The sequence below is a fragment of the Chiloscyllium plagiosum genome, unplaced genomic scaffold (assembly GCF_037043375.1).
Source record: "Chiloscyllium plagiosum isolate Xiang-an unplaced genomic scaffold, Cpla_swu_hap1 HiC_scaffold_15, whole genome shotgun sequence".
Classification (NCBI taxonomy): domain Eukaryota; kingdom Metazoa; phylum Chordata; class Chondrichthyes; order Orectolobiformes; family Hemiscylliidae; genus Chiloscyllium; species Chiloscyllium plagiosum.
Window position 1 is genome coordinate 61,652,213 of NW_028270153.1, and position 9,801 is coordinate 61,662,013.

The 9,801-nt window shown below is 40.7% G+C and overlaps 1 long non-coding RNA gene across 1 annotated transcript; it reads right to left on the minus strand.

Annotated features, from left to right (window-relative positions):
* Positions 1-200: 200 nt before the first annotated feature.
* LOC122559897 (uncharacterized) lies at positions 201-8,212 on the minus strand. Its single transcript, XR_015759499.1, has 3 exons — positions 7,856-8,212; positions 542-613; positions 201-387 (listed from the first exon to the last, which is right to left on the minus strand). It is a non-coding gene; the product is annotated as an uncharacterized LOC122559897 (long non-coding RNA).
* Positions 8,213-9,801: the final 1,589 nt, after the last annotated feature.

The following is a 9,801-nucleotide window of genomic DNA, read 5'->3' on the forward strand; positions in this document are numbered from 1 at the left end:
TGTCTTTCATTACCTTATAGCAGTGGTCCCAGTCCACATGGACTCAACTGGCTGTGAAGTGCTTTGGCCAGTCCTGAGGTTGTTAAAAAAAAATCTCGTATGAAAACTGGTTTGTTCTTACTTTACCCGGTACCTGTGCACTGTCAGCAAGATTTTGGATGGTAACAGGAAATGTAACAGACAAGGATGAAGACACAGTGGACATTCTGTATAATTTATATCATAGCAACATGCATCTCAGAACTCAGGTCGGCTCATGAACAAAACTCTTGACACAAGGAAGAAACATGAAACCTCTCTGGAATATAAAAGATTTCTCAACTCCTCTGTCCTGGTAGAAATCTTGGTTAACGAACTTTCTAACGTTTGAACATCTTGATTATTCACCTGCAAAACAGGGAGATTTTTAACCATAAAACTGCACCTGAGAAATTATTGGAAATCATTCAAAGGAAGAAGCAATAGCTATTGGAGATTTGCTATTTAATCTGGGCATGGGACTTGAAGTGAAATGGTCCACGATATTGAGTGGAATACTTACCCTCAGTAAGCAGCTGTGTGGTATTCCCAAAGCCATTCTAATAATGTTGGCTCAGTGCTGTATGTTCTGAATCTGGAAGGTAAAAGGCAGGTTAACATCTCCATGCAGTCTGTCACCAGAATTATTGGGAGGGTCTCTTTGACTCCATCTTCCTTACCAGATGTTAAATGGCCTGTTGTATATTTTCATTCAGCTTCCATGTTAGGGCTTTATGGCATTTTTTTTTTTCCTTTTTAGGTTCAGATTACATATACATCCAAGCATTTAAAAACTCCTAGTCCATCACATTTGTGTAGAATTGCATTTTAGTAAAACAAACAAGGTTAGGACTTATACAGTTAGAAGTAGGGCCTTGAGTGGTGTAGAACAGAGAGGCTGAGAGGTTCAGGTACATAATGCTTTGAAGTTTGCATTAAGAAGGCATCTAGCACACTTGTCTTCATCGCTCATACTTTGAGTTTAGGAGTTGGGATGTTGTATTGAGGTTTTACAGATCATTGATGAGGTCTCTTCTGGAACACTGTGTCCAATTCTGGTTGCCCAGTTATAAGGAGGATATTAGTGTCAAGAGTGGTGCTGGAAAAGCACAGCAGGTCAGCCGGCATCCGAGGAGCAGGAAAAATTGATGTTTCGGGCAAGAGCGCTTCATCAGGGATCATTCTTGACTCTAAGCATCTACAGTACCCACTTCTGCCTGTAAGGAGAATATTGTTAAGCTGGAGATGGTTCAGAAGAGATTTACAAGGATGTTGCCGGAAATGGAAAGCTTGAGTTATAAGGAGAGGCGGATAGTCTGGAACTTTTATCATTAGGGCATAGGAGGTTGAGGTTAGAGGTTTATAGAGGTTTATAAAATCATGAGGGGTATAGATAAGGCCAACGGCAGGTGTCTTTTCACTAAGGTGGGGAATTTCAAGACTATGGTGCTTATTTTTAAGGTAAGAGGAGAAAGATCTGAGAGGTAATTTTTATACACAGAGAGTTGTTCGTGTGTGGAATGAATTGCCAGAAGAAGCGGTGGATAGGGTACAGTTATAATGTAAAAAAAACATTTGGATAAGTATATGAACAGGAAATGTTTAAAATAATACGGGCCAAGCTCAGACAGATGGGACTGGTTTAATTTGGGATTATGCTTGGCATGGACTGGTTGGACTGAAAGGTCTGGTTCCATTCTGTATGACTCAATGACTCTAGAATACTTAGATCATTAAACCATAAAACAAAGGGATAGAAGTAGGCCATTCAAAACATCAAATCTGCTCTGCCATTCCCCAAATCCACTTTCCTGCCTTTTCCCTGTAATCCTTGATTCCTTTACTGATTAAATATCTCGGTTATGAACATATCTAACAACCCAGCATTGGCATCCCTTGCAGAAAAATTCGACGGATTCACTACCTTCTGTGAACAGAATATCCTCCATATCTCTGCGAACTCCTGCAGCCCTCTCTAACACTTAACCTCCTTCAAGCCCCTACAACCCTCCGGATCAATGGAACCTCCATAAAACCATACAACTCCCTATCTGTAACCTCCTCTGACAATCTCAAAACTTCCCAAATCTGTAACATCCTCCAGTCTCCGTGACCCCACCATTCCTGCTGCTTTCCTGCATTGGGAGGGGCAGCCTCGAACTTGGGAGCCAGTGCGCGGAGAGAATCTGGAAAATTCATTTGCTTTTGTTCCACATGTTCTTCTTTTTACATAAAATTCTGGGATGGTGCCAGAGAGTACTTTTCACTGTATTCCTGAACACAGGTACGCACGACAATAAAAATATATCTAATTATATTGCAGCCACGTTATGTTTCCTGCTTGTTACCTCCATTAAAGAATTCTCATAAATTTGCCAGGCACAACTTCTTCTCATGAACCAAGGCTGGTCTTGATCATATTATGCATTTCTAAATGCTCCACCATAGTATCTTTTATCGTAGATTATAACATATTCCTAATAGCAGTCCACAATTAAGTTAACTGTCTTATGGTTGCCATGATGCGAAGGTACTGGTGTTAGACTGGGTGGACAAAGTCAGAAACCACACAACACCAGGTTATAGTCCAACAGGTGTGTTTGAAATCTCAAGCTTTTGGAGCTCCTGGTGTCATGTCATTTATGATGGCTTGGAAATTGTTTCCATAAGGCGGGGAGACTAGGATCCTTGGGCACAGCCTTAAAACTAGAGGGGGTCAATTCAGAACAGAAATGCGGAGACATTTCTTCAGCCAGAGAGTGGTGGGCCTGTGGAATTCATTGCCGCGGAGTGCAGTGGAGGCTGGGACGCTAAATGCCTTCAAGGCAGAGATTGATCAATTCTTGATGTAACAAGGAATTAAGGGCTACGGGGAGAATGCGGGTAAGTGGAGTTGAAATGCCCATCAGCCATGATTGAAGGGCGGATTGGACTCGATGGGCCGAATGGCCTTACTTCCACTCCTATGTCTTATGGTCTTATGATTTTGTCCTTTTTTTTAATGTTCCCTTTCCTTTTTAAATAATGTTGTTACATTTGCAGTTTTCCAAGCCTATGGAACTCTTCCAAAATTGAAGCATTTTTGGAAGATTATTACCAGTGCATCCATTATCTCTGTAGCTACTTCCTCTGTAGCTATATCCCATCAGGTCTGGGGGACTTATCACTCCTCATGCAATGTGGAATTTTTTTATTTTGGTTTTGTTAGAACAGCTGGATACAAGAGGAGTAATTCTTATGAAAGAAATATGATATTAGAAAACAATTCCTCCATTTATTTCTTTGGTATTCCAGGAATTGTGAGGTTTAGCCTCCAATGAAACAATATAGATGAAGGGCTTTCCAAACTTATATAACACATGCAATGAATTGTTTGTAAACACACAGCACCAAATTGCATACAGTGAAACCACCCGGGGCACAAAATCAGCAACCTGTCACATACACAGTCATTTGTACAGCTACCAATTCTATATTCATGTTGGAACATCTTGTATCTAGCTAAACACATTGACAGCAATCAATTATACACAGCGACCAAATCCATGGACACACCATCAACCAACTGCAGCCTTGTCTAAGAGACTGACACTTCAAACCCTTTAATCATTCTTTGATACCTCAAGAACAATCAATATCAAAAATAAATCTAAATATTCTTGATCCTGTCCTCAGCCACTGCGAACCTTCCAGCAGAGGTCCTCTGTAGCAAATTTGGGAGTGGGAGCATATTTCCACAGTAAGGTCATAAGACTACGAAATACAAATAGGAGAGTCCCAACCTGTTTAGTGCTTGCTCATAAAACAATCCGTCCATACCAGGGAACATCCCAGTGAACCTTTTCCAAATTGCCTCCAATGAAACAATATTTACCTTTAAATAAGAGAACCAAAACTTCTCACTGTACTCAAGGTCTCACCAGTACCTTGCATAGTTACAGCAATACTTCCCTACTCTTATACTTCAACTGCCTTGAAATAAGGGCCAACATTATTTATGCAGAGAGTTGTGAATGCATGGAATGTGTTGCCAGTGGTGGTGGTGGAAGCAGGGTCATTAGGGACATTTAAGCGACTGCTGGGCATGCACATGGACAGCAGTGAATTGAGGGTTGCGTAGGTTAGGTTTTTTTTATGTTAAGATTAATCCTCGGCACAACATCGTGGGTCGAAGGGCCTGTTCTGTGCTGTACCTTTCTATGTTCTATGCTCTATTCCATTAGCCTTCTTAATTACCTGCTCCACCAGTATCTTAAAGCTTCCCCTACTGCTGCTCTAGCCAAGCTCAGCCATCTAAGCAATGGTCAGGATCAATTATAGGGGCCTTCTATTATTTGCAATTAATCTGAACATTAAATGTGTTCCATTATTGGTAATTATGCATGCATTCCTTTTCCTTATAATTATTATTGATAGGTGATTTGTACTGCATTGCGGACCTAAGATATACTGCTTACTGGGCATTACTATTTTTCCTCAATTAAAATTTAAGTTTATCATTTAATGCCAAAAGTATTGGAAGATTAGTTTTATATAATGTCACCAGGTGCTTTAGCATTTGTCAAGTTAAACATGACTAGTTCTGGTTCAAATGAGGTGAGGCTGCCCCCTGGAGGTGATCTTATACCTCTCAGTTCAGGAATAAGATCACCAAACTCCCAAATTGTACAGCCACAGATGCACTGGTGAGCAGCCAACTAGCTGGGAAACCACAGCTGTTCCTCCAGGCACTCACAGCGATGGTCTTTGTTTCTCTGCATAAGAATCAGTGCCTTTCAGGTCCAACCTTTTTCAGCAGGTTTCAATGCACAAATGCCCTGACCCACTGCAAGGTACTCATGCCTTCTTGTCACAAATCAGACACCCTCATAATAGTCACTGGAACATCTAAGTACAAGATTCAGCTAATTAATCTCATTGCTGTCAATTCAAACAAATGGACTAGCACTGTGCCTAAGGAGAGTTTCTGTTGAAGTTGATTAATAATGTAATTTAGTGTCATGTTGTGTCACATCACACACCACTGTGTGCTGCTACATGATACACTAAGATACAGTGTAGACTATAATGAATGGGCATTCCATATGAAATGAGATGTGTGTAATATTGGCTGTAGAGTTTTAAAATGATGGGCAAATGAAGTAATGTGAAGTCAAGATAAGCTTTTTCACATAGCGAGCAGTTAGGGTCTGAATGCACTACCTGGGGAAGTAGTGGAGGCAAGTTTAATTGAGGCATTCAAGTGGGCATTGGATGGCTATTTAGATACCTGCTGTGCAGGGATATGGGGAAAAAAGCAGGAGTTTGGCATTAGGTAATAAAGCCAGTGCAGGCACAATCGGTTGAATGACCTCCTTCCGTTCTATAACAATTCTGTGGCTCTGAGCCCAATTGTTCATGGTTCTGTTTTTGATCATGTAGGTCCCTTTGCAACTGAGGCTCAGTGAGTACTCAGGGTTAAAAAAAAAGCCATTGCTGTTTGTCATTTATATAAATGATATGAATGACAATATAGGAGGTATGGTTAGTAAGTTTGTGGATGATACAAAGTATGGTGGACAGTGAAGAAGACTATCTAAGATTACAAAGATAGCTTAATCAATTGGATCAATGGACTGAGAAGGGACAAATGAAGTTTAATTTAGATAAATGCGAGGTCTTGCATGAACAAGGGCAGGACTTATACGGTTAATGGTTGGGCCCTGGGTAGTGTTGCCGAACCAGGTACATAGTTGCGTCACAGGTAGACAGGGTGGTTAAGAAGTTATTTGACACACTTGCCTTCATTGCTCAGACCACTGAGTTTAGGAGTGCAGAGCTCATGTTGCAGTTGTACAGGATATTGGTGAGGCCACTTTTGGAGTACTGTGTACAATTCTGGTCACTACGAAGCGACACACTATGCTCTAAAGTAGGGAAAGCAGGAAATGGAGATCCAAAACTGCAGAGCTTACAGCATGATCAAAGATTCTGATTCTCCAACTTTGTGTCAGATAATTACATAAAAATACACAGACTTAAACATTAATAGATATTCAAATATACAACATATGATATGCTATACATGCATTAAAAAATATTTAAAATATTTCTGAAGCATGTAATGTAAGTAATAACAATTGTAATGTCCCACAGAATACTACTCACATGGAGAGTCTCTCTCCTAGTAATGCCATATTATCTGATAGCAATACTGCATAGGACTTCGGGATATGAAGAGTGATATATAAATGCATGTTCTAAGTTTATCATGATGACCTAGTTGGCAGTATTTGTGATTCACCCACCCGTTATAATTATTCCTTTACCATGTGAATGTACGCACTGTTTCCAGCTCATTAATCTGACCCTCCTACTTGACAACTCATGCATCAGTCTAATTTAAAAAGTCTCTTTTCAACATTCAGAGGATTCCAAGATTGGGAACAGTAATAAAACCATGGTTCACTGAAGTTAACACAACCTTGTTATCTCTGCTTTGGAGGTTTTGTCTTTTGTTAAAATTGACCTCTTTGTAAAAGATCTCTCAGCAGTTTAGCATTAAGCTAGCTGTCAGGTAAGGAGCTGTATTGCACTATCTGTGTTGTATAAGGTTCTGAAAGAGTTAATGCTGAAAGTGGATGAAGTCCATCCCACCTGATAATGCCACACAGTCTAATTGGCGAAACATGAGATCCTGATGAAGATAGCTGTGACATAACTATATTCTGTTAGTTACAATAATTCCTAGCTAGTTCGTGTTAATTGTACCTATTGCTAACTTGCAACAAGGTAACACAAGTGCCTCTTCCTGTTAGTGGAATGTAAATTATTTCTCTACTACCTTTGATAAATAGATAGACCTTTAGACTCTGTATAGACTGGCATACCTATGGGACTTGTAGTACAGTGGTAGTGTTCTTTAGTTAAACCAGGAAGCCTAGGGTTCAAATCCCACCCTACTCCAAAGGAGTATAATAACATCTTTGACAAAGGTTGGTTCAAAGATATCCAGATGGAGGATATGTGGGTGCAGTAGCAACCTAAATAATACTGAAACCAAAAGAGAAAATGCTGGAAAATCTCAGCAGGTCTGGCAGCATCTGTAAGGAGAGAAAAGAGCTGACGTTTCGAGTCTAACTGACCATTTGTCAAAGCTAAAAAAAGGGAGAAATAGGGAGATATTTATACTAATATAAATACCATCCTATTTCTCCCTTTTTTTAGTTTTGACAAAGGGTCAGTTAGATTCGAAATGTCAGCTCTTTTCTCTCCTTACAAATGCTGCCAGACCTGCTGAGATTTTCCAGCAGTTTCTTTTTTGGTTTCAGCATCCGCAGTAATTTGCTTTTATCTAAATAATACTGGTTTGATTTGGTAAGTTTCTGTTAGCTATTTCTTCCTATTGTTACAATGCCCCACTCAGGCAGAACTGTTTAACCCATGAACGTTTGCTGTTTAAGAGGAGAAAGGAGCACTCTGGGGTGCACCATCACCCTGGACATGTTATTTTGATTAGATTTTGGTCAATTTCCATTCTATTTCTGCAAATTTCTACCTGTTTTTTTGTTTCTGTTGCAGTATTCCACCAGGGCTATTTAACTTGTTAACGTTTGTTTTCAAAAGAGCTCTTAAACAATAGGCACCCCCACGCACAGGGGGTGGGGAGGTCAGAGGTTAACTCCTGTGCATGCCCAAAGTAACCATTCACAAAGATCCAAGCAGTGGGTCATGAATGGGGTCATAATACCTAACTGTCAGCCCCTCTTTACGATTACTTTACACTTGGGTGTAATGAAGAAGTGTGAGGTGCTTATCGGCACAGTAAAGGCCTTTAGTGATCAGTTTGCATCAATACCTGGAATAACATTGTTTTCACTTAATTTTGAAAAGTTTCTGTTAGAGTTCTGTAAGTCTCCATTGGCTGATTGGTTTTGTCAGCGCACCCCACCAGGATTGCTCAAGTTTTGCTTGAAAAGATCAGAGTGGAGTATTGGAGAGTCCTGGGGCGCAATGCTCGCCTCTGAGCAAAAGATCCCAGTTCAAATCCCACCAGCCACAGAGATGTATCACAGCAAATCTGAACAGGCCGATGACAAATGACTAGAGAGGAGCTTTGGTGGGGTTGATTGAACTCTATTGCCGTTGGTAAATACCCAGGGCCCAATAGGACAGACGAAGATCAATGGATTGTCCCGTGAAGCACAAGCTGCATCTTGAGCAAGTCAGGGCTGTAAAGAAAATGTTAGAGATTAGATTCTATCATGAGCAAAACTTGGAACAGAGAACAGGTATGCGTGCTTTACTAATGGAGATTTAAAATAGTTAGGTGGCCTTTTAGCTGCTCTATCTAACGGAAATAATTGTCTTTGTCATATTAATCAGCCAGGATTCCATTTAATGCATTATAAATATAGCTGGGGTCAGTTAATGGATCACTTCATAATACGTGTATCAAAGATAAGTAAAGGGGTCCTTTGAAAAGTGCAGCCACTATTTAAATAAAATAACCTACATTTATATTACGCCTCTTAAATCCAGAGGATATTGCGAAATGCCATACAGCCACTGCTTCCATTACGTAGACAAACAGGGCAAGCAATTTGAATCCATTAAGCAAGTAAACAGTAATCAGAAAATGGCTGATAGTCCTGCAGACTAGCGACAGGAATGTTGATCAGGAATCCGTAGAACTTCCCATTCTTCCTCAATTAGTGATCAGTAAATTTTACATCCATCTGAGATGGGGGACAAAATCTCATCTGAATGACAGGAGTTTGTATAACAGCACAATCCTTCAACATTGTATTGAAAGCCTGATATTTATGGAGAGATGGGAAGATGCGGGTCAATGTGTGAAGGTGGGGGAAACCAGACAAGACTGGCTTGCATATATCCTGCCAAATCCGACGACAGGGCCTCGCTATCTTTTGTTTTTGCCTTCAGCTTTGTGACTGACTGCTAGCCAGACTGACAAGAGTGGTCATCTGCTGAGCAACAGTAAGAGGAACGATAGTCAGCAGAAAGAAAGTCAGACATCACAGCTCAAATATATTGCACGGGGGAGTTGAGGAAGGTTAATGGGGTGTTATGAGAGTGACCACTGTTGCAAGGGCTAAGACTTACCTGAGAAGTCTGGGATGGTACCTTATGGAACAATAACCATTTTACTGCCAGGTTTCCAGCATCTTGTAAAACCTAAAGTGAGAGGGAGAGAGGGGGGCAAGTCTTTTTTTTTAATGAGAAACCAAACTACCTTGTGGCAATGCGTTCTAACATGTAAATGAAGAGTACCATCTCTTAAACTGTGACCCCCTCACACAGCCCTAAATACTGTCCTGTTAACATTATGGCAGGCACACACACGCCAAGTTGTTGGATTCTTTTCTAAAAGAAAGACCTCTAGTACACCATGCCACCCTACAGGCGACACTGTCCCACCATCATGGAGAGATTAATGTCAAGGTCAAAGCATCAGTAATCTGCTCATTCTTTTACCCCAAATAGATTAGATTCCCAACAGTGTGGAAACAGGCAATTTGGGGTGAGGTCAGTGCAGGAGAGAGAGAGAGAAAGAGGCCAACACTGCTCCCTAACATAGCAGTGAACCTGTGCAGTTACTGCCTTTGCTGTTTGAATTCATGTTTCACTGGACATCAGAGAGCATCTGGGAAAATTAACAAACAGTGAAACTCACAACGGACCTTGGAGTAACCTATCTGGGAGAGGTCACAGCACAGGAACAGATAAGTGAATAGTTTTAAGTGTGGCCTTGGGGCCTAGCTGTAAGTCTGTAGTAGTGAA